The sequence below is a fragment of the Panthera pardus genome, unplaced genomic scaffold (assembly GCF_024362965.1).
Source record: "Panthera pardus isolate Hobbes unplaced genomic scaffold, ASM2436296v1 HiC_scaffold_17, whole genome shotgun sequence".
NCBI classification, from domain to species: domain Eukaryota; kingdom Metazoa; phylum Chordata; class Mammalia; order Carnivora; family Felidae; genus Panthera; species Panthera pardus.
This window is the reverse complement of record NW_026526732.1, coordinates 112,223,296-112,248,510: the sequence shown is the minus strand read 5'-3', so window position 1 is coordinate 112,248,510 and position 25,215 is coordinate 112,223,296.

Sequence of the window (25,215 nt, the reverse complement as noted above, 5' to 3'; positions counted from 1 at the left end):
TCCTTTTCCCTATGCACAGATAAGGAGACACAGAGATTACTCAGCTAATAAGTGGCACCAATGGGACCCGGATATGCTCGTCACCACAACACTACAACACTGACTCAATTCTTTACCATAGCACTGTAACAGTTTGATGTCAAATTTTGGAACCCAAAGAGAATGATATCTAGTTGAAGAATCCTAGTAGTAGTAGTAGTAGTAGTAGTGTGTGTGTGTGTGTGTGTGTGTGTGTGTGTGCTGAACAAAAGAAATAATTGCTTAATAGACAGAATTTATACCCCAAGTGAATGTGGATCCACAAGTGTTATCTCAAATATCCTTCTTTCCATCTCATTGGCTCCACTGTGAAACGTATCTCAGATTTTATATTCAAGAATCTTCCATTGTAATCTCATAGATTCAAGTCCCAGGAATTTGAATAAGAGACAAGAGGTTAAACTTGGAAGCGGACCATCCCCCCTCCTCCATTGCTAATATTTTTTTCAAAACTTAAGCCATTTTTGTAGATCAGGCAGTCCCTGAAAGTCCACAAACTCTTAAATATCTCAGTCTTTTACTTTAAATCCATCCTGTTAATATATCTGCAGCCTGCTAAACCCAAATATCCCCGAATTAAACCACAGGAGGTCAAGATATGCAGTATTCTGCCAAAGGCATTTTAAGTTTTTTCCCCCCATTTTTCCACAGGGTTTACGACTTTTAAAATAACAACTCCCCTTCTTTTTTTTCTTTACCTATAAACAAGAAACTTGCAGCAAAACACTTGAACGGAAGACGTTGTATTCAGCAGCGACTGAGTGTGGTTGGATTGGAAATATGGACTTTGCTGTTACAGTGTTTGTGTATTGCGTTCCTGGCAGGAGAATCCTGGCTTTAGAAAAAAAGAATTCCACCTATGGCGTATTTTTTTTCAGGAATGATCAGTGCCAGGCATGGCTTTAGGTTACATTTTAACAGTGAGGTGGGGAGACATTGCCCCAGATGGTGGATGTAAAATGTGCCATAAATTTTAATGAAGCAAATAAGTCACTAATAACCCTACTGCTAACACTGCTATGTTTGGGGCCAACCTTAATAAAGGAAAATTAAAAAGGCACATGTAGCCCTTAAACAAGGGCCTAAGAAGCCTAATATGATTTACTAATTCAGCTATTCACACTCTGATTGCACAGCCCCTGGTCATCTGCTCAAGTACAGCTGTGTCATGTAAAATAAATAAATAAATAAATAAGTTTACTGACCACCAGATGTCCCAGCCTATAATGTGTGCTGGTAGATTTCAGGTCACTCAAAGTTCAGGCAGATTTCCTAAATATACATATGTTTTTGGTAGCAACGCTACCTTGGAAACCATACGTGTATCTTTTTTTTTTTTTTTTTTTTTCACCCAGAGCCCAGAGATAACTGTGTTTCCTTGAAGTCGTGAGTTCTCTCAACCCGTGGATTTGTTTTTGTGAAGCAAAGTCTAACAGATAGGCTACTAGTTAAGGATTCTGGAAAAGGGCATATGGGGTTTTTCACCTCTCATTAAAATCCTGGCAAAAGATTCCTGAGGCTAGGTACCATTAAGTCTTTACCAACCCAAACAATTAATTTGGACTTGATAATTGAGCAACATTTTCTAGTTGAGGTAATTGATATTCAAAGAGGTTATGTGACTCAGCCAACAACACAGAGAGCACAGGAAAGAACCAGTTATCAAATGGAGATAATGTAATGATGCACAAATGTAGAATACAGACTTAATAATGTACTAATACATGTGTGGACCATTATATGCACACAAAGCAGCAAAATTTAAGGGATGAGACAGAAATGAAATGAATGATATTTTAAAAGTATCTGGCCAAGTTCGATAGCTTCACTCTTCTTAACAAAATCTCAAGGAAGAATATACAGTTAAGGCAAAGCTCATCATTAACCATGGATACACATCTCTGTTTCAAATAATCTTCTGAATAATATTAATTCTAGGGCACTGATTTCTCGTCAGATCTGATTATATCATTCTTTTCAACTCCTGAAGCGGTTGATGAAGAGCTCATATGAGGCAGACGTGTGTCAGCTCTGTCACCGACTGTTGGCTGCAATTACATGATCTGTATTATTTTTGACACAGACCTACTCCTCAGGACTCTTTTTAAGCCACTTGCCCATTTCATAAGGATTTAGTTCAGTTAAAACAGGATAATATCCTTTAAAATCTCAGCTAAGCAGAGCATGCAAAGTATAATACATCACGCAATTTTGAAAGCCAACACGTGCATGAGGACACCACTGACCGTCTCTCTGTGGGGTGGACACTTCCTCCTGATACCTCACCTACCTCTGGAACACATGGTGTGCTCGGCAGATGGGTGGAATGGGGGTTCCAGAGAAAATCGATCATATGTTGTAGACATTTCCCTTATTCCACATTATTTCTTGTTTTTAGATAAAAATAAATATACATAGAAGTTCTATTTTTTTCCTCATGCTCAACTTTAAAGATTAGCACCTTGGAACATATAAATTGTTTCAAAGCATCATCCATAGTCCTTAATATAATGTCCCATGTCTGAGGCTCCAATAAAATATTCTCGTTTGTCAACATGTTCCAGTTTCTCTCCCAAGATAATCCAAAGCTGCATGTGATGTTGAATTACATATTCCTGAACTACGCTGTACAGATCAGAAATCACATGCCTCCAGGAAAGTATGAGCAATATTATGGCTGATTTATATAGATTTGGACCATTTATGTACTTTTTGTAGATGGATGGATGTAGACTTTAAGATTTTGGTCAAATATAAGTAAAAGGAAAGTTCAATGCATAAACTGCATATTTTTGTATGTTTTTTTTTTTCAATCCAAGTTTGAACTCAAAAAAATTACACGACAATTATTGGTTATATACCAGGAGCCTCAACAGCATGTTTGTGTTTTAAGAAGGACAGTTTTAGCTCATATGATTTCTTTTTATGCAAACTTGTTTATCTATTTAGATTGTTCTTCCTTTACTTTTGGTCCTATACAACAAAAAAGATGTAATTTCATCCATACAAGAGGGTGATCCAAACTGACGCTCTACCCCCATCTATCCACCCACAAGCTTGGAGACTCCGAAAGCCCCCTCCTACCACTTAACCAGTAAGACTTAATACAAAAGAGAACCACATTCCCTTCACTTAGTGTCAGACATCAGATTCTTTCAGGGCTATATTGATTACATCAACCCTCTGGGTGGACAGGAAAAGAAAATTTCTATTCTTAGGTAATTGTTGTGTCTATTTAGATCTTATTTTAAATCATTTACCATCTTTTTGCAGCCTCGACTGCCTCTCCAAACCTTTTTTCCCCTCCAGCTTTTGAGATAATTTCACCCAAGCACCTATGTCCCAGGGTCCTTTCATTTCATAACTGTTTAAGAAGGAAATCCTTGGGGCGCCTGGGTGGCTCAGTCGGCTAAGTATCCGGACTTCAGCTCAGGTAGTGATCTTACGGTTCGTGGGTTCGAGCACATGCATCTGTGCCGACAGCCCAGAGCCTGGAGCCTGCTTGGGATTCTGTGCCTCCCTCTCTCTCTGCCCCTCCCCCATTAATGCTGTCTCTGTCTCTCTCTTTCTCTCTGTCTCTCTCAAAACTAAATAAACATTTAACAAATTTTAAAAAGTAAAATAAAATAAAAATGAAATCGTTATTTGTTTCTGTACCACATGCTGGTGAAAACCCAGAAGAGACCACGCAGTTTTCTAAAATGTTTCAAAGAGTTACGCTGCATTTTCAATGTAAAAGTAACCTGTCGTGTAAAAGTCGTTTCATAGGAATTCTTAACAAAATTAATCTTAAATCCAGGTGATCGAGGAGAGGCAGAAGACATGGTAAAGAGAAAGCTTTTTCACATGGAGATATGCAACTTTCAAGGCACTGTTTCAGTAACAAATGATCTAGCCTGTCATTTACTTGTCTTGCTCCCGGTCAGGAAAGCGAGGACTGTAATGCTTTTCAAATAAAATGGTACTGAAAATACAACCATCACAGAAGATCTCAGGAGAACTACCATTAGAAGCTTCAGGGCTGGAAGGTTTAAAATGTAGATATTTTTCTGAATTTGGAGCCAGGTGAAGATGGCCCCACAGAACTGGAGGGGAGGTCGCGCTCTGCCTTATTCACGGGGCTTTCCTCACACCTTCCCCCCAGACATGTTTAATTAGCCAGGGCCTGTTGTGTTTATTTGGTAGATTTGGATACAAATGGGGGAGGGGGGAGGTCTTTTCATCTCTTTTTATCAGTGGTCCCCCAAAGCCAAGGCAGGTGTCTGTGGGATTAAACATAATTACAAAGGGGGAGAGTGAGAGAAGGGAGACAGATAAAAATTCCCAACAGAGCTGGAATTCGAGAATGGGGGCAGGTGCTCCAAGAGGCCCCATGGATCCAACTAATTTAAGCCCCGATGTTGTGTGAAGGCCCACATATTCACCCTTTCAACGGGGAGGACACTGCAGTCTGTGAACACAAAAGCAACCCGTCGGACCGATGCCAGGATGGCCGGCTTCTACACCATGGCTACCCGGGTAACCAGACCCTGCTGCTCACTGCTGCCTTTGTTGGGTGCCAGCCACAGGGAACAAAGTGCCACTTCTTACCATTGTACAGGCACATGCATAATCACCCTCCTTTCGGCTTACCATCATGAATTAGCAATTACTCTATTATTAGAGGGAAGAGCGGCGGCAGGTGACAAAGCGGGACAACTTCTAGTTTATATTTCTGAACCCCTTCATTTAGTTTTGCAGTTTTGGATCGCCCCCTTCGGCGAGTGTATTCCTATTGTGCAGAAAATTCTATGATCCCATAGAAAAGCGGTTTTCTTTCTCAATTTGGAGGGTCTGACCCATGGGTGGACGGGAGGGGGGAAGAAAGCGCTGAAAGAAAGATGGACAAAAAGGTCCTTCTTCCACTCGGAGAACACCTGGACTGCACAAAGGAGACAGAAACCTTGGAGCTCTCCCCCACCCGCTGTGCCAAAGCGGCTTCCCATTGCCGGCTGACTCATCGAAGCCACGACGACTCCGTCTCGACTCCTCATTTGAGATCCATTATTTACTGAAACTTTTCAGATAATGCCACTTTGAACCTAGCTGCACCCACTGTTCTCTAGCATTTGGAGAGTCAGAGGGGAACAGGGAGATTTTAGTTCGGATGACCCTGCGCTTTCTAAACTCAATGAATGGAGAGGAATGTTAATAGTAACTGGTAGATTATTTCCGTGAGTCTTGAAAGAAGGAAGTTTTGTGTAGACCTCAGAAAGAAGAAGAAAGCCCTATTTTTAAAGCTGGGCAAGAATTTTTTTTTCCAGACCTTGGAGGAAAACTTGAATGTCAGCGTTCCAAGTGGTCATAATAAAGCATAAAGAATAACATTATCTTCCAACATACCGTGGGGTGCCATTTATTTCATAGTGGTGTATACCACGATGTAACAGGAGTATTTTTCTTATACGAGCAAAATATCTGTTTTGAGATTTTTCTCTCTTGTCAGCTAGGAAAAATGAAATCGAAGGATTGATATCTGCCATGCATGAAATTATAAAATAATGTTCTCGTCCAAGTATATGTTTCAAATAAGCACCCAGGTGCAGTCTTTTTCTCCTTACACGTCATCCAGTACATTGTAAAGTACCTGGAAACACAGTATATTTGGTTGCTCTAAGGCCATGGGAATATGCCAGTAATGTTAGGACTTAGAGTCTGACAAGCATATATATACTTAGGACAAAAGGAAGGACTCAGTCTGGGCCCATTATTGGCACACTGGCATTTCAGGATATAGCAGGGCACACTAGGAAAATCAGGAAAAAAATCTTTGAAGGATTAAAAAGACTTTTTGAGGGGACAGAATAAAGGCAGACCCTTTGAGACAGCTGGTTCTGAGGATTTAGGGTAAATTAAGGGTATGTACACTTCTCAAACAACAAACTGAATGGAGAAAAGAAAATCCACTCCGAGAAAACTATTAGGATGTACTGGTTCTATTCAGGGATATTAATTAGGTATCAGTGGGAAGAGATGGGGACAGAGATTAGATTATCAAGAAGGAAATTGTTTTCCACATAAGTCCCGGGGGGCATTTTGTACCAAGATGCTAAGAAGGACATATGCAATAAAATTAAAATGAGTCAAATGACAGAGCTCATCAACTACTTGGAGTTTTGCAAGAATCAGAGTGAAAGGCATCTGTTTGGGGGCTGATAAGGCGCTGGAACAATGATGGGTGAGGGCCCTTCTGCCTTTCAGCGATGCCATCGTTGGGAGCTGGACCAGGCCGCCTGTGATAAAGCTAACAGCAGTAGTGCGGGGAAGGTGGAATCTCAAAGCAGTGGGACGAGGCAGCAGCCAGGACTGGGAAAAGTCAGTCAACCCAAAGCCTAGAGAAACCCCATGGAAAACCAGCCAAGCCACCCTGGCGCCCCCTGTTTACTTCTAACCACGCAGGGTCAAGGATTCTGGAAAATGTCATTCACAGCTTAGCCACGTTGACATACCAAAATCGGGCGGTCCATTCCCTGTCAGCCTGGCAACATACACACTTCTTTTACAAATAAAGAGAAAAGCAAAATCAATATAACATGACGTCATTCCAAATGCAACCAAAACATATTTACCTTCTCCCTAAAAGGGGGCAAAGTCAGTTTATCCACATTTGGGTGATGTTCCCTTCTCTCCAAGCTGAGTCACACACCAGTTTTGATATCTTGTAAATTAAATATTGAAACATATATTAATTGCTAACATAGGTCAGGCACCGCTTCTGCAATTGTTGATGGGGTCATATTTGGTATATATGATGTTCTTCCTCCAATAGCCACTTTTTATTCTCTTGGACCTCAGAAAGCATCATGATTCCCTGCTGGGTGGGATGAACTGAACCTTCACTCCTGGAGTATCTCCCCATTTGTAGTCCTGACTGAACTAGATTGTAGTTTACAATGAACTTTTTAAAAAAATTTTTTAAATGCTTATTTATTTTTGAGAGAGAGAGAGAGAGAGAGAGAGAGAGAGAGCATTATTGGGGAAGAGGAAGAGAGAGGGAGACACAGAATCGGAAGCAAGCTCCAGACTCTGAGCTGTCAGCACAGAGCCCGATGCGGGGCTCGAACTCACAAACTGTGAGATCATGACCTGTGCCAAAGTCAGACACTTAACTGACTGAGCCAACCAGGTGCCCCGACAATGAACTTTTTTTAAAAGTTTATTTTTATCTGTTTTTGAGAGACAGAGAGAGCAGGGGACGGGCAGAAAGAAAGGGAGAAAAAGAGATTCCCAAGCAGGCTCCATACTGTCCGTTCAGAGCCCAGTGCAGGGCTCGAACCCACAAACCGTGAGATCATGACCTGAGCAGAAATCAAGAGTTGGAGGCTCAACTGACTAGTCACCCAGGTGGCCCTATAATGAACATTTATCACAAAACATGGCAGTATAGTAAGAGGTGCACCTCTAACAACTTATCACTTTGTTAACATATTCCTCCTTACCCCCAAATGGCCAGCACTATAACTGAATCTTAAAGATTTAAATTTTTTTGATGGCTATTTATTTTTGGGAGAGAGAAAGACAGAGAGTAGAGGAGGGGCAGAGAGATAGGGAGACATGGAATCCGAAGCAGGCTCCAGGCTCTGTGCTGTCAGCACAGAGTTCAACGCGGGGCTCGAACTCATGAACTGTGAGATCATGACCTGAGCCGAAGTCAGACGCTTAACTGACTGAGCCACCCAGGCGCCCCTGAATCTTTAAAGATTTAAAGGCTGTTTCATGATTCTAACCGCTCAGATGATGCAGGTGATGGAAGACATGGTGGGATAGATGCATTCCATCAATACAAGTCATTGTAGTACTTTTAGTGTTGCAGGTGGTCTGAATCCATCTGTGTAAAATATCAGTGAATAAGATATTCTAGAAGCCTACAGCCTGTTTCTTTAGAGGCAGTATTTTGAACAGGAAAGGCAAATCTTTATCCACAGTAAGAATCCAGTCTAGTGAGAAGAAACGCTGCTCCTTCCATGATGGAAATCATCCAACATAACCAACCTGCAAACAGATGGCTGGCTCACCCTCTGTGTGCCATATTGGGGGCTCAGGGCTGATCTCTGCTGTAGGCAGTTTGGGAATTCATCAGTGCCTGTAGCCAGAACGGCACTGTTGAATAGATGTTTATGTTGCTGAGTTCATGCATCATCTCCATGCCTGCTTCCATAGCTGCTTTTTTCACAAGCTCAGTGTGCGAGGTTAGGGGTTACTGGGGAAAGAGCATGGCCAACATCTGCAGAATGAGCCATCTTGTCCCGAACATCTATCTATCTTTCTTTCTTTCTTTCTTTCTTTCTTTCTTTCTTTCTTTCTTTCTTTCTTTTCCAAGTTAATTATCTTTGAGAGAGAGCTTGAGCAGGGGAAGGGCAGAGAGAGAGAGGGAGAGAGGAAGAATTCCAAGCAGGCTTTGCACCATTAGCACAGAGCCCAACATGGGGCTCGAACCCACGAACCATGAGATCATAACCTGAGCTGAAATCAAGTCAGATACTTAATCAGCCGAGCCACCCAGGCACCCCTATGTTTCTAGCTGTGAGCAATTACAATATATTCACCCTCAAGTGCCCATTTGAAGAGATATAGTCCTATAATTCCTTCCTAGACATCCATGTTACTAATTTTCCAATTGTGTTGTTCCTAATTTTTACCATTCAGCCAAATTATTAACTATTGCCCATAAATTAATGTACATCTGCACAACTGGACATCTCCCAGTACAAGTAAAGTAAAAAAACCTGGGCAACACTAAAAATTTTGCCATTGGAAGGATTTATCTTCACTATTGGATTTCAGAGCCTCCCTGGGATATGGCTATATTGCTTCAAATACCTACTTTGGATAGATTCAGCATATCGTATAGAATCATATGTGAATCAAGACCGGTTTTTTTTTTTCCTTCGGTATCTTTTCTTAAGTATCTCTTCCCAGATACTTAACCATGAGACCATATATGATTGCTGAGAGACAGAAAAAGCAAAGTAGCAATGGTAGGTGCCATGGGAATGTGAACCATGCAATTTATAGGTTGGTGTCTTCGTGACTTCTCAGGCCTTTTCACCTTCACCACTTCTACTTGATGGTAGAAAACCACTGTGCACATCCAACTCTATAGCTTGGTGGGCCCACACAATACCCAGTTCATTATAGATGGCTAGGTTACAGGGAATCTTAGGGGCCCATGGACAAGTGTTCTTCCTCTTCTTCCAGGTGCTGGTGATAAGCCAGAAGCTGTTTATCAAAAGAAGAATCATTATCTACTGAAGATGATATGATTTGATTCTAAAACCCAAAGCTAGTAAAGTGATTGGGCTAAAGGGCTTTACAAAAGCCCCATAAAGCATATCTATCTGCAACAGACACTCGAAGAGCTACTGAGTCAGACGGGTCATACAGCCCAATGACAGAGCATCTTACACAGCAGGTAGGACCCGTCACAAAGCCTTCCCCTGCTTTTAGCCACACTCGAAACTTGCATCCTTTCAGATTGTTCCAAAAATGAGTATAAGTGGCTTTCAAAACCCAAAGAAGCTCACTAGGTATTTCACCTCTTTCCTGGTAATTAGGAGGGCCAGATGTAGTAACTTTTTCTTAATCTTGAAAAGGATATTAACACATGTCCTTGATACTTCACTAAGCTGCCAGGCCCTTGAATGTTAGTGGAATGTATTTCTCAACCTCTGGCATACATGCTTCTTTCCTTCCAAAATATCCAAGATATCTGCTACTTCCTGCCCCTGAGTCCTATCAACCTGGAGTCCGTGGAGGGCCTGATACAAAGTCTTCTTGCATGGAAAGGTGATCGATGCTCCAGTGGATGAGGTTATAACAGAGGGCTGGAGTATTGATATAGCCCCAAGATGAAATGTTGAAAGTATATTTCTGGCTTTTGTGCTCTTTCACTAAAATGTACAAAGTCTGACTAATCAATAACTGGCTACCAGATATCAAGGTGTTTTCCTTTGCTCCAATAAAGAAACTACATTTGGAACAACAGCTAGAGTTGGAGTCACAATGTGATGAAGTTTCAAACAACACCCTAGAATTCTCCCAAGATCTCTCTGGATTTTGCTCAGGACAAACTGAGGATGTGGTAGGAATCACAATCTCTATTCCTTGTCTTTGATGGTACCCCCACTGCTGCCTTTCTTGGGTTTACTCATCCTGACACAGTGCTTCCATGCTAAATGTGCCCTTGATTTCCCAAACCACTGACCCAGCTGGGAGAGCATGACCATCCACGTACCTCTTGTGATCAGTCTTCTCTGATTCTTAACAGAAAACAGAGGATCCATAGTGTTACCTCCCAGGTTACCACCATCTATTTTGTATGTAACTTGCTTGAATTTGTTTTGTTTGTGTTAGCTTCTTCAGAAAGAAAAATGTCCCTTCTGTGTTATCAAGTCACTTCAGTGCTGTGCCTGCAACGTGATGGGTGTTCGACAAATATATGTTAAATTAGCTGAGACATTTGTGAAAGGGAAGGATAATGTGTATCTATATTGGAGCAAAGTTAGGGAGTAAGATCAAAATGCACCGATGTTTGCTAACTTACTAGAACACAATGAGACGTGGTCAGCTCCAGAGCCAGGGTTGATGGTAAAAAAAAAAAAAAAAAAAAAAAAAAAAAAAGCCAAGGAGAGACAAAGTTATGCTGGCGTCATAGGCTCAAGCCCCTTTCCTAGGGGTGGCACAACCCTGAGAAAACCAATAAAATCAAGTAATAAGGTAAAACAATATTTTCAGGAATATGTTAAGTTGCATTTGTTTCCTTCTTACACATTCACACAGACACACTAACCAACGTAAAAGGCAGTGCCACATGTACAGACTGATCGTATAATTTGGTATCAAGACACTTGTGAGAGCGACAAGGTGTGCTATGAATAATTATGTTGGGGCAGCCTAGAGAATCACAGGCTGCCCCTGGCAACCAGTGCGTGTCACCGTGGGGTACCAATCACCATGATACACCTAGTATTCTCAAAACTCATCAGGCTGTACCTGCAGGATGGGGCCTCAGGGGTCACAGCCAGAAAATAACCTGTTCCATGGGATCCACACATTGACCCACATCCCTCAAGACGTAGTCGCCTATATTATGTTTGACGATAGCGCTCATGTCCTCTCTACTTTTCCCTGTCAATTTCATATGTACCTTCCTTTACTTCTTATTAATTTTACTTTGCTCACGATGGTTTCCTTCTGCTCCCGTTCTGAAAATCCTCCTCTGATACGGACACAAACTGAATTTACTACTCCACCCTCTGGGTATTCGTTAGAGCTAGGACTGAGACTCTTGGGGCAGAATTTCTTACCTGAAGTATGAATTTGCAGACATAAATTCAGGATCTTTTATTTTCCAAGTCCAAGTTTACGAAGAAGTGGCAAATACCCTCCGATTCTCCAAAAGTGAAATACTAAAACTACTAGACCTCCTGTTGCCGTGGGCGAGCTGGATTTCTTAAGGAGAAATACTTTGGGAACTAAAATACACTTTGGAAATAAAGCTTGTGCAGCGTTTCTTTGTGTTGTTGTTCTTTTTTTTTTTGTCTTGTCTTGTTTGGTTTTGTTTTAATGTCAGCTACTTTCTGGGATTCTACCTTAGAAAAGTCATTCAAAAAGTAACTGCTATTGAAAGAGCAGTTTTTAACCGATTTGGCAAATACGGAGGAATTGCTGAATTCCGTAACATGGACCGTTTGCTTAGGGATTGCCCTGTTGTTTCATAACCGGGGCTCAGGATTCCCATCAGACCTGGGGCACAGGAAATAGCAGAATTGCAGGAGGCAAGCAATCACTTAAGGCAATGTGCTGAGGTAAAATCTCCTTCAGGGATTCTCTGCATATCAACCACATTCAGCTGTCATTCTGCTATTTAGCTGGGGCTGCTCACTTCAAATCTTCAAATTGCAAGCTAGGAGTGGCAAGGCAGTGGCAGGACTAAAAGAAAAAAATGTAGAAGTCTGAGCATGCAAAGCCTCAGAAAACACATCAGTCTGTCTCCTCTGTTACTGAAACTTTTTCTTGCAGAGTATTTAAAAAACCTTATGGTATGTGATCATCAATGTCTGAAAGATGCCTTTTTATTTTACCTTTCTTAGCGTTTATTTTTGAGAGACAGAGAGCGAGCGGGGAGGGGCAGAGAGAGAGGGAGACACAGACGCTGGCTGTCAGCACAGATCCCGACCTGGGACTCAGAACGTATGAACCGTGAGATCATGACCTGAGCTGAAGTCAGACTCTTAACCGACTGAGTCACCGAGGTGCCCCTTAATGGAAGTCACTATCAAAAATTTAATTAAGCTCCAATGAGCAAAGTTTCTTTTTAAAGAACATTATAGGATTTTTTTTCCCCTCCAATCTTTGTGAATGCTGCGTGTGTGTGTGTGCGTTGTGTGTGTGTGTGTGTGTGTGTGTGTGTGTGTATTAAATTGCTTCATCTATTATGGTTTAAGGAGTTCCATGAATAGGTAAATATTTAACATCTACCTCCTTTTTGCCTAATCACTCTGCCAACTATGATTACATTTGGTCATTATCTATATAAATATAACATTCCAAAATGGCTTGTGTCTCTCTTAACATATTAGGTTTTTCTACACCTATCGTAAAGAAACTAGAAGTTTTTGTGAAATGGCAGAGCATTTTAAATGGGTTGGATTCTCTAAGCGATCAGTGGATCTCTCCCCATTACTTACAGATCTTCACTGGAAACCTGGGCAAACAGTCTCATTAGTATGCTCCACTGTTTGCTACCTAAAAAATATACATGATGCAGAACAGACCCACCCCTGATATCGCAAAATAAGCTCACAATACACATTCTCCTAATATTGTGTTATTAGCATTTTATTCTACAAAACACAGCCTGTTTTTTAAAGTTGAACCTGTTCCTAGATTCTAGTCTGCTCCACCAATGTAGTCCTGTGCCAAAATTATAATCATTTTGATTTATAGCATATTTAGAAATCAAGTTATAATAAGTATATAATCAATCAAGTGCATTATCAATTTCTGTCATTTCTTATACATGCACGCATTCTTCCATGTCTGAAGAAAATTTCTTAGAATCTTCAGCCTAGGGGCACCTGGGTGGCTCAGTCGGTTAAGCATCCGACTTCAGCTCGGGTCATGATCTCACAGTTGATGAGTTTGAGCCCCACATCGGGCTCCGTGCTGACAGCTCAGAGCCTGAAGCCTGCCTCTGATTCTGTGTCTCCCTCTCTCTGCCTCTCCCCGCTCATGTTGTCTCTCTCTGTCTCAAAAATAAAGATAAACATTTTTAAAAAGTTAAAAAAAAAAGAATCTTCAGCCTAACCAACGACAGTGTGTAAGGTATCAAAAGGATCTGATTTTCGGAGTATAGCTAATCTATTGTTCTTTATCTTTGTCTCAAAACTTTTCCCACCAAAAGGCTAACCCTGAAAGGCTATATTTAAAAATAATATTAATCAGTGATAATTTTCAAGCTAAGCCAAGCAAACCATTAGAATGTTTAGCCATTTCTCTGAAACCAGACTTTGTAAGAAGTTTTTATTACTGAAACTTCAAACGTACACCAAAGGAAATAGAGTATCATAAGGAAATTTCTGGCATGCTAACTATTCGACACTTATGTTGTATCATTCCTGTCCCAGCCTTGGAATAAGCCTTGTCTTCAAGAGGCATGGGTTTCTTGAATCCTTTCACTGTAGAATATGACTTAGAAATCAAGATACCACATTTCATTTACAAACGGGGTTACTTCTAGATTTTCAATTCTGATCCATTGGTTTCCCTGTCCGTTCCTACTCCGGTACCAAATTGTTTTAATTATAGAGGCTTTATAGTGTGTCTTAAATCTGGTAGGTCTAGGTACCCCTCCCACCATACTTTTTAAAGGTTCCTTTAGGTATTTTTGCTTGTTTGCTCTTCCAAATAAATTTTACAATTGCCTTTTCTGTCTCCAGAAGATAAGAGTGGCATCTTTATTGACATTACATTCAATTAATTTATTAATTTATACAAACAATCATCTCTGTGATATTGTGTCTTCCCATATTCCATATACTCTTATGGAATATATTCCATTACTCTTATATTTATCTTTTTTTAAATTTTTTAAAATTTTTATTATTTTTGAGAGAGAGAGAGAGAGAGAGAGAAAGCAGGGAAGGGGCAGAGAGAGAGGGAGACACTGAATCGGAAGCAGGCTCCAAGCTCTGAGCTGTCAGCACAGAGCCTGATGCGGGGCTGGAACTCATAGACCCCGAGATCATGACCTGAGCTGTAATCAGCCGCCCAACCGACTAATCGACCCAGGTGCCCAACCTATGTGTATCCTTATATTGTAATTCATATGGCAAGACTCACAAAATGTCTATAATGTTCTATTTTAATCATAAATTGGAAGCTTTTTCTTAAATTCTTATTTATAGATTCTAACCCAAGATATAATCAGTAAATTTTGCTAACCTTGTCGGCAATTTTCCCCTGTGAAGCTCACCTTCATCTTTTTAAAATTTTTTAAAATGTTTATTTATTTTTGAGAGACAGAGGGAGACAATGCGGAGAGGGTCAGAGAGACAGGAGACACAGAATCCAAAGTAGGCTCCAGGCTCTGAGCTGTCAGCACAGAGTCCCATGTGGGGCTTGAACTCAGGAGCTGTGAGATCATGACCTGAGCTGAGTTGCCCACCCAACCGGCCAAGCCCCCCAGGCGCCCCTCACCTTCATCGTTTTAAACATGTATCATATTTCCATTGCTAGAAACAAAGTTAGTCTTTCCATATTTAAAAATACTATGGGGTGCCTGCGTGGCTCAGTCAGTTGAGGGTCTGACTCTTGATCTTGGCTCAGGTCATGATCTTACAGTTAGTGAGTTCAAGCCTTGCATTGGGCTCTGTGCTGGTGGTTTGGAGCTTGCTTGGGATTCTCTCTCCCCCTCTCTCTCTGCCCCTCCCGGCTCTCTCTCTCTCTCTCTCTCTCTCTCAATAAATAAACTTAAAAAAATATTAATGGGGCAAGGTATTGATATTGTTTACGCTTAATCTATCCTTACTTCCTAGTACTCCAACCATTTTATCTCATATACATTGTGCAGTTATTATAACTTGGACAAGAAAAATGCATTTGGGTAAAAACAACGGCAAGTTTCATCAAAACGAAATCAAAATTTAAACAAAATACATTTTCCTTTATGAATTAAAATCTAAGAGTGGATGAACTTTCATCTCCATTTTTCCATTGAATTTTTCCATTTTCACTTCCCTTTTTCCAAAGAATTCTTTGAATTAACTATATCAACTGCATGGTTCTTTAATAAAAAGGTTTTCCCAATATATTTTTTGTTGTTTACTTGTCTTGTTTCCACAAAATCAGCATGTCTTTCTCTATTCCAATGTACTGCACACACTAGTTTATGACAAGTAAAATCAATAAGGTCACTATCTATTTTTGAAATTCTTAACTTGTGCCTACAGAAGGAATCAAGATGGCTTACAATATGCTTACTATATGCAATTGATAATACTTTCCCATATGAATTTACCATTAGAGCAATTTCTACCTAGAAAGATGGAAATTTCATACAGTTCAGATTAATAAGATAGACAGATGAGTTTATACAATATATAAAAGGGAAATATAAAGTTATATGGAAAAGAAGAGAAGTAATTATTCTAAGAACCAGAGCTAAGTTAATTATTGAAATACAATACCTAATTTAGCTATATGTTTTTGTGAAGCTAAAGCAAATAGTGAAAAATACAGAAAGAAAGAAGGAAAAAAGGGATGAGCCATCCTAAAAAAAACCTTCATAGTCAAAATTCTGAAGCACATATTTTCATATGCCCTTTGCTACACTCATCAGCACAGAAATTGTTCATAAATCAGGATGTTCCACAAAATTATTTATCCTAATTAACTCTATTTTTTATCAGAGGGATAAAAGAGGTAAAAACACTGTTTGTTATTATTGGTGAAAGTATGTTTAAACCATTTCAGTTCCTTGACCTAAAATTAATTACATATTTTGAAAAATTTAAATCTTTGACAAATTACTGAAGGCCTATATAAACACCAATTCTCTCTTTGTAGAGTAATGATTTTGTGGAAAGACTTATGTCAAAACATTTTCTCATCTTTAATATTAAAAAGCATAATTACTGTTTATAGACATGTTACATCACAATTACACTTGAAATTGCATTTTTGGATCTATTAAAATGAAACAAAATATGATCTGGGTCTAGAACATACATAGCCGTGCGGCCACCTGGCTTAGAGGGAGTTCATAGAATGTAAGTGAGTCTATAGCAACCTCTTCTGGGACAGTCCACACTTCTGGTTTCAATGACATTTTCTTCCATATTTCAAAATACCTATGTAACTGAGATTTCTGATTAATTTAGTCTCGTTATTTGCTGTCTTAGGAGCCATTTCATCAAGATAGGACAATGTACTGTTTCCTTCTTAGTATGACCTTGCAGGAATGCTTGGAAGTTTTATGGTAATAATCATTCACATCCATTACACCTTACATAATAAACTCAGATTATCTTTTCATTTATCCCAAATACATTTGACTTTTAGGTACATATGTACGTATGTTGCAAAACAAGAACATACTGGTAAGAAGGCTGTAGTACCTGTCAAAAAAGATCTTACTGGGGCACCTGGGTGGCTCAGTCAGTTAAACATCTGACTCTTGATTTTGGCTCAGGTCATGATCTCACAGTTCCTGAGTTTGAGCCCCACCTCGGGCTTTCTGCTGTCAGTGAAGAGCCTACTTCACATCCTCTGCTTCCCTCTCCCTCTGCCCCTCCCCCTGCTCACGTTCTCTCTCCCTCTCTTTCAAAAATAAATTAAAAAATTAAAAAAAAAAACCCAAAACTTAAAAAAAAAGAACTTTTTTTACAGGGACAAATAGCAATACAAACATTAGCCACAACATAAAGTGTTGGGTGTTTAATAAAAACAACAACAACGGCCTTGCCTCTAGGGGTGAAGAAAAGTTCCCAGAGTAGGAGCTATTTGAGCCGTCTGTCCTTATAGGATTCTTAGAAATTTACCAGGTGAAAAAAAACCATAGGGAAGGGCATTTGAATTGGCAGTCATGAAAAATAAAGAGATGGTAAAATGAAAAAAGTATGAGTTGGCATGAACAACAAGCAATAGGGCGGCCTCTCAGATATGAAATTTAAGGCCAGGTGGAAATTGACTCTCAAAATATCATCACTGCTTGTCCTGGAGTTATGCTCTGTCAGCTGAATGAAACTCGAACAGCATTTGCTAGAATTCCCCTCTCTGGTGGTTGCGGGTGAAGGTGACCCAAGAGAAACGCGCAGAGATTTGGAAGGCAAAAGCGAGGACAAGACATCAGTCTCTGAAGCGGGAGTGGGGGTGGGGGCTGCTGCAGAAACCCACACAAAGTTGCTGATTAGCTTGACTATCCGATGGCCTGGGGCAGCATCTATGTCTGCAACTCCAGAAGCCCCACCTGTCTCCTCCTTGTACAAAGCGCATCCTTTGTGCTGGGGGACTGGATGCGGTGAGAAGCACAAGCAGGGTCCGGTTTCTCAGGAATTCCAGTTTGTTCTTTAACTACCCCAGCTTTCCTCCTACCTGGCTCCACAGACCAGCCACGTCCATTCCCATGAGAGGCAAAGGCAACAGCTTTCTACCAATTTCTTCACCAGCTCCCAGTGTCATGTAAGATCTAAAATAAATCTTTTATACCACATGACTCATAGTAATCTTGCTTCCCTGGTCGAAGGCCCAGTGATACACAGCACTTTGTATTATTTAAAATTTACAAGTAAGGTGCCAAAACATCACTTTTCCTTCTGAAGATAAAGACAAATCATGTGTACCAGACTGATTTTGTGTGTGTGTGTTTTGGCAAACCTGTAGGGGAAGCAGCGAAGAAAGATCAGAACTCATTCTACTAGGGAAGCAAAAGGCTTGGCTACACCTAGAAGAATATCTCCATGCAGAGCCCATTCCTCCTTGAAAAGAAAGCCAAGAGAAATGCCTGGGATTCAGATTTGTCCAAAAGACTAGAACTGGAAAGTGCTATCTGTACTCTGGGGTTAATCCGGAATTGAGGTTTTTGAGGTGAGGGCTAATTCTCTCTTCATGTGTATAAAATTATAAACAGTGCTATTAAGTGATGCTGTTAAATGTTCTCTTGGTCCCATTTGTTGTGAGATGCTACAATATCTTGCCATATTTGACGCTTCAATCCAAGGGTAACTAGCAGAGTGCTGTGTGAATGTTTAATAAATCCGATAAATGTGTTTATTTAAAACAGCAGTTGAGTTTTGAGGATCACATGCCTTTGATATTCAATCAAAACACCCGTCTTTCTGGTACATAAACTTAGTTAATAGTTAACTTCAAGCTCTACCTTTCTGTTTCTTTGGCTTATTTGGCCAAGAGGAAAGGATGACTGACACTGCTTGAAGACATCTGTTTCAGATCTGGAACAATATTTACCCACAGTCCTTTCTTTGTATGCTGGAAAATAAAGAGCTATTTGCAGTAGGAAAAGGCAAAAGATTGGCTAACCATTCCTGATAGGGTCTTATGATCCTGTGTGTGTGCGTGTGTGTGTGAGTGTGTGTGTGTGTGTGTGTGCACGTGTGTGCATGTTGGAGAGGGACAGTGAATGACAATCCCAGGAGGCTGAATTATTTGTCCTTGGGCTGCAAGCTGGAAAGGAAGAAAAAGCTTGTATTGACAGTAAACCTACAGAAACCCAGCTGTAATGATTTCAATCAAATTTGCTGCCCTATTTTGCTAAGAAAGAATCAAGAGCACAATTAAGAAATCAATGATGATTATTGTATGACAAAACACAGTGTCTGGCAGGAAAAAAAGATCTCTGAGAAAAGAAAAACTTAATTTTAAAATGGCCATCGCTCCCTCAAAGCTAAATAATTTACAATATAATTTTAAGAACTCTCTTACAAATAACCAGATGATTTTACTCATTCCCAGCAGGATGATAGCTCTGTGATTATATTGCTGTGGAGATAACAACATCTAGCTTCTTTTAAGATAAACATTTCCAAGTGGAACACAAGGAATTTCACATTAAATGATGTGCCCAAGACTTTCTTCATGAGTGGTCTATATATTGTCCCCCAAATCAGTGGGATTCATAATAGATAAGGTATTCCCCCGCTAAAACACTAGACTCGTCATGAAACAAAACGGAGGTAGAAACATCTGTTGGATGCACGAATATATTCCAGCATCAGCACATGAAAGTATTTTTCTTATTGCTATTCTATGCATAACAGTTTAAATTAACGATAGGTTGGGAAAGGTGCATTAGGGATAAAAGGATGTAACACTGGCTGTTGCTCAAAGTAGTCTCCATGAAAAACATGAAGTTGGAGTGCTTTGCAAAGGAGATGTATCGTGAAGGAGGAATAGTTTTCCTAGATCACAATAAGCCTCAAAACATCTTGAAATCCACATGGTCTTCTACTTAAAAATTTCTTCTCCTGGTTATTTCCCATAAAATTAAGTGTAGCTCCAAAGATTTCCATTGCAATATCATTTAGAGTATCTAAAAATTTTTCACCAAAAAAATCAACTACAGGGGATGTTTAAATAAAGTGTGATATCTGATATTAAGTTCCAGCCAGATATTAATATTGGTTACTCATAAAATATTTCCAAAGTATTTTATTATGAAAAATATATAATTTATCAAATAAACTGTATTTGTATGTGTGTGTAAGACAGAGTGAGAGTGAAATCTTGCATTATATACCCCCAGGTGGTAGGGTTTTTCATTTTCTCCTTTGTAGTCTTCTTAAATAATTATAATACACATACTGTTTTCATAATTAGACGTAAGTTATTCCTGTTTTCTACAACATTGAGTGACAAGAATAGAGGATGACCCAGGCAGACTTTTAGATTTCGGAGGAATTTCATAACAAGAAGTTACCAAAAGGCCATTTTTTAAATAAATTTTTTTAATTTAATTTTTATGTATTTTTGAGAGACAGAGAGAGAGAGCTTAAGCAGGGGAGGGGCAGAGAGAGAGAAGGAGACACAGAATCTGAAGCAGGCTGCAGGCTCTGAGCAAGCTGTCAGCACAGAGCCCAGCACAGGGCTCGAACCCACCAACTGTGAGATCATGACCTGAGCCGAAGTCGGACGCTTAACCGACTGAGCCACCCAGGCGCCCCTAATGTCCTCTCTTTTAAGGGAAAGCCTCTCAATGATGCCTTCTCAATTTATTTTCCCCTTCCTCCTCTCTGTAGAATTCTTGAATTTACTGATGCCTGGCTATTTGGTTTCATATTAACTATGCTTCTTACCATACCCTTTGGTGATGTGTCTCTGGGAAGGATATCTAACAGAATCAAGGCTGTGTTCGCCTAGTGACATCTTTGTTGAAGGTGACATGGCCCAACCAGGTGGAAAAAGCAGCTGTTTTAGGGCAGAGGGCTCGAGGGTAGGGGTTGAATGAACGTACCTTGAAGAGAAGCGAAGCAAGGATACATCTAACACTTTCAAAGAATGAAGGATAAAGGAAACCTACTTTAAAACAATATCCTCGCTTAGTTCAGCCCAATGGGTCATGGTATTCTGGGTGGTACTCTCTTCCATCCACGAGGGGAGTGGGGTTCAAGGAGCAATCAGATTTAAGACAATTGGCATTCAGCCTTGGCAAGGAGCAGGGACAGAAGGCCCTTTGTTGAATCCAGCAGCCAGAGTACCTTGTGCCGAGCAAAATCTGGATTAAGGGTGTGCGTGCTTGCTTGTCACAAATGTTTTATTGTGTGTCTGGGCAAATCATTCTCACTTGTTAAGGAACAGCAAGGGTTTTGTTCTCCGTGGGCTTAAAATAAACCAGAGAAATCAGAGGGGCTTAGGGTGGAGGAGGGGCAGGAGGAGGAGGAAGAGTTCATGTTTATGGTTTATTTTTGTTTAGTTACCTCTTCAGCTTTTTTTGAAAAGGAAACTTCCGTGGGGTTTTAAGCCTTAAAATTCTTTATTACCTCTGATTTTAAAATACCTTTGATAATTTTTTAAAAAGCTAAACTGGAATAAGAAATTCGCCCTTTCTCTCAGCATAAACGTCATCGTGGCAAGGTGCATTGCATACCATCAGTGTGTGTTAATCCTGGCTGGCGATGGGAGCTGATGAAGGCCATAGATCCAGTGAAAGAGAGTATTTGAGTGTAGCTTTCCTCAGTCTTTGGCTCCTGCCATTTTCTTGAAAAATATAAAAATCTCACAAACTCCTCTATTAGAAATACCATGAATGCAACGAGAAGCAAATCAACATATTGGAAGACTGTTTTTGTGCTTTTTTTGTAAATTTCCTATTTCCCTTCCTCCATTCTATCGCTTCCCCCACATCTACCAACTCTTCCTGGGGCTGCGTGATTCTTATCGAAAACCATGTATTGTTTGAACATGACCAGAAAGTCAAGTTTCCAGGCCCAGTTCCATTCTAACTTAGCTGCCATCTGTATTTCTACCAGTTATTTGTATCTGGACCTCCTTTTCCTCATCTGTCAAATGTGGATACTATTACCCGCCCTCCTATCTAATAGGGTTATTGAGATTCAAAAATATAACACATTTTAAGATACTCTGTGAATAAAGAATATGTAATAGCAGCGAGTATGCAAGGCCTTCAACTTGGTTATGGAAATGTGGCTAATGTACCAAAAAAAGGGGCATGTATTGTAAAAAGATGTCAGAAAGTGAGACTTGGCGGCCATAACTATTTTTGGAGAGAGGATTTGTTTTGCTGTGGGACTACCTCCCACTGTTCTGATGAAGAACTGTCTTGTGTATGTCTGGACAGGTAAGAAGAGCATCCAGACCATTGTGAATGTGTTCCACTGCTTTCAGGAGAATCACAGAATCTAGTGCCTGGTTTAGGCCTAAGAAAACTAAAGCAGCTGTGGAGGAAGACAGAAGTGACTGTATTACATTGAGCGACAGATGGGCAGGTGTTTACAATGAACAGATGCAGGCTGGCCATGAAGGAGAGGAAGACGAGGTTGTCTGTTCTTGCTTCCTATGTGACAGAGCTACTGAGAGGGGACAGCGTGTAGGAAGCATATGCTAAGTAACTACAAATTGAACTACATGTTAGATTTCTAAGAGCTACTTTAAAAAACAAGGGAACCAATGGCTAGAGCAGAGATGCACCCCACCAGTGAAGGCTCGCCTTGACTTGCAAGGTTCCCAGTAGTGACCATCACCAACAATCAATAAAAGTGCTCCAAGAGGGAAGCAGTCAATTTCAACTATCTTTGAGACTCAGAGAAAAGAAAACCATCTATCCTAGTTTCATACAGTCCTCCACAGTTGTTCCAGGAAATGCAGATGGACATCCTGAAAGCCACCAGAAGTAGGCAGGTGGGAGCAGGAAAATGGAAAACACTAACTCACTCTTTACCTAAAGACCTTTCCTAGAATAGGCATTGCACTGTGCCTCTGTAAATAATGCTAGTTAGACATTTCACACAGAGAGATGGCGTAAATGTTGGACCCAGTTAGAGCATGGTGAACCAATTCAAAGCAGAGTTCTCTGGATGAATAAAAGATTGTCAATAGGAGAGCAAAGAAATGATACCCTCTGTTAAGGAATGAATTGTACCCCTCCCTCCCAATCCTATGTGGAAATTCTAATCTCCAGTACCTGAGAGTACAACCTTACTTGGAAATAGGGTCATTGATGATGTAGTGAGTTAAATGGGGTCATACTAGAGCGGGATGCCTACCCAGTATGACCCGTGTCTTCATTAAAAGGAGAGATTTAGACACAATCAGGGAGAATACCCCCTGCAGATTGGAGATATGCTGCCACAGGCCAATTAATTATCAGAAGTTAGGGGACAAGCCTGAACAGATCCATCCCCAGAAACTTCAGTGGCACGCGCTTCCTGGTCCCCAGTCTTGGACTTGGGGCCTCCGGAACAGGAACACAATAGATTTCTGTCGTTTAAGCCAGTATGTGGCCCTTTGTTACAGCAGCCCTAGAGAACTAATACACATTTTGTTAGAATGGGCTTACCAAAAAAAAAAAAAAAAAAGTATTTCAATATACATTTTATAAATGTATAAACATAGTATTTTCAAATAGCACAATAGTGGAATCTAATCCCTAGGGAAAAGGCGGGCATATTGAACATATACAAGTACTTTAAACTCAGATGTTCATAGAAATGACAATTAAAAAGGAAAAATGTTCAGCTCTGCAGTCTTATTACATGCTTATGACATCACGTGCAAATCTTCTGTTCACATGTCCGTCTTCCCCACTAGTCTGAATGTGCCTTACGAGGAACTTGGCCATATTTAGCTTTATAATGCTCGCACCCTTCACAAAACCCAAAAGGGTCTGTGAGATTCAAACTAAAGAGAATAATCATTATCGGTAACCGGGATACCGATTGACAACCGGGAGGCATTATTTCAGTGAATCTGTGACCCTAAACCAGGCCTGTGTATATATTTCCTTTTTGTTGTTATTGAATTCTAAACATGCATGATGGGTATGGATTTTAATTTACCACTCTCAGGTGCAAAAAAAAAAAAAAATCACATTACTTAAATTTTCCAAGTAAACTTATTTTTGACTCTGAAACCTTGTCTCAATGACGGAAAGAAATTCCACTGCATTCAGATTGTAAGAATGCTCCCTCCCCGGATCACCAACGATGGGGCTGGGCACTGGTCTTGACAGCCCCCTAGTCTTGGCTGTTATGGTTCTCTTTTGTGTTCCTCCTTGTTGATCCCCAGGTTTCCTTAGAAGAGGTCAACTCTGCATCCGGGTCAGCGTTGAACACCAGGCACCTCTGTCAGCCTGGGAGCCCAGGAGCTTGGGATCCATCTGCAGGAATACACCCCCAAACATTGCCTGTTCCAGGGACCTGGGCAGGAGCAGCGTGCCAGTCTTTCTTAAATGTCCCTTTCAGGAAAACCCTTGCCAGCTTCAGCACCCTCCGCCCCCGCTCCAGGGCCAGGCAGCTGCTTCTGTCTCAGTTCCAAGCACTTCCCCGTCCTTGCCCTACGTGGACAATCCTGCCGGATGTCTTTCCCAGGCCCTTGCAGAAGTCAAACCAAGCAGAGGCTGGGTCTCACCAACGAGACGCTTATTAATTCACCCTGTTACATACAGTGTGGAGACGCACAGTTCTTACCGCTAAACAAACCAACATTTCACGAGTGTTAGATTAGGCTATCAGTTAGTGAGACTCTCATATATACCCTTGATGGATACACTCTCCTCTTTCCTTCCAAAAATAAAAAATAAAAAGCCAAGCTTTCCTGAGCATAGGAGGGCAGCTAGAAAAAAAACAATGGCCCTGTCTGGAAATGGTTCTGGACCACGAGACTATTCCCCTTAGTTTGCAACAGGGACTCAGCACACCGTCCTGAGGCCGCCCTCGTTTCTATTCTCCCCCAGCCACGCCTGTGTCTGTATTTCCGCACTGTTGTCTCACACCCGTGTGGAGGAAGGTCGGTGCTCGGGGGACTGGGGACACACATTGGGAACATCTTTCACCACCAGACCAAAAGCTGCTTACCAGATGTGCAGGGCTCTGCCGGCAGCATCCAGGAACACGCCCCACGTAAACTGCAGCCGTCTTGAGTTCACACTAAGTAGGAAAATCAATTAAAGGAAAACCAAAGCATAACTTGGGGAAACCCCTCCAGTCTCCATTTAACACTCCTACATTTTTCCTTTTACTTTAATCAAACTTTGATGAATCCAGCTGACTTTTCCATACACTCACTGTCCCTGCTCGTTTGATCAACCCGGTGCGGGGGCGGGGGGTGGGGCGTGGGGAGCATAAAATCCCTTAGTTGTTTTGTGTCTCAAATGAGTGCAGTACGGCCTCTTGAAATCTGTGAAAGTGCGTGCCTGTGTGTACACATACACATGCATTGACACACGCACGCACATGCACACAGACTCCCGTTCCAGGAGTGTTGTGCAAAGAATCGGCCCCCATCGACCATTTTATTACTGTTTGCACATTTGGTGCAGAGCGGCAGTGAGGGCCCCGGCGTCTGCAGCAGCTCCGGCAATTAGCTCCGAATGAAACAGTCATAAATAGTAATTAGCCATTCCCTCAGTCGTGTCCCAAAGCCTTTAAAAAAATCCGCGGAGAA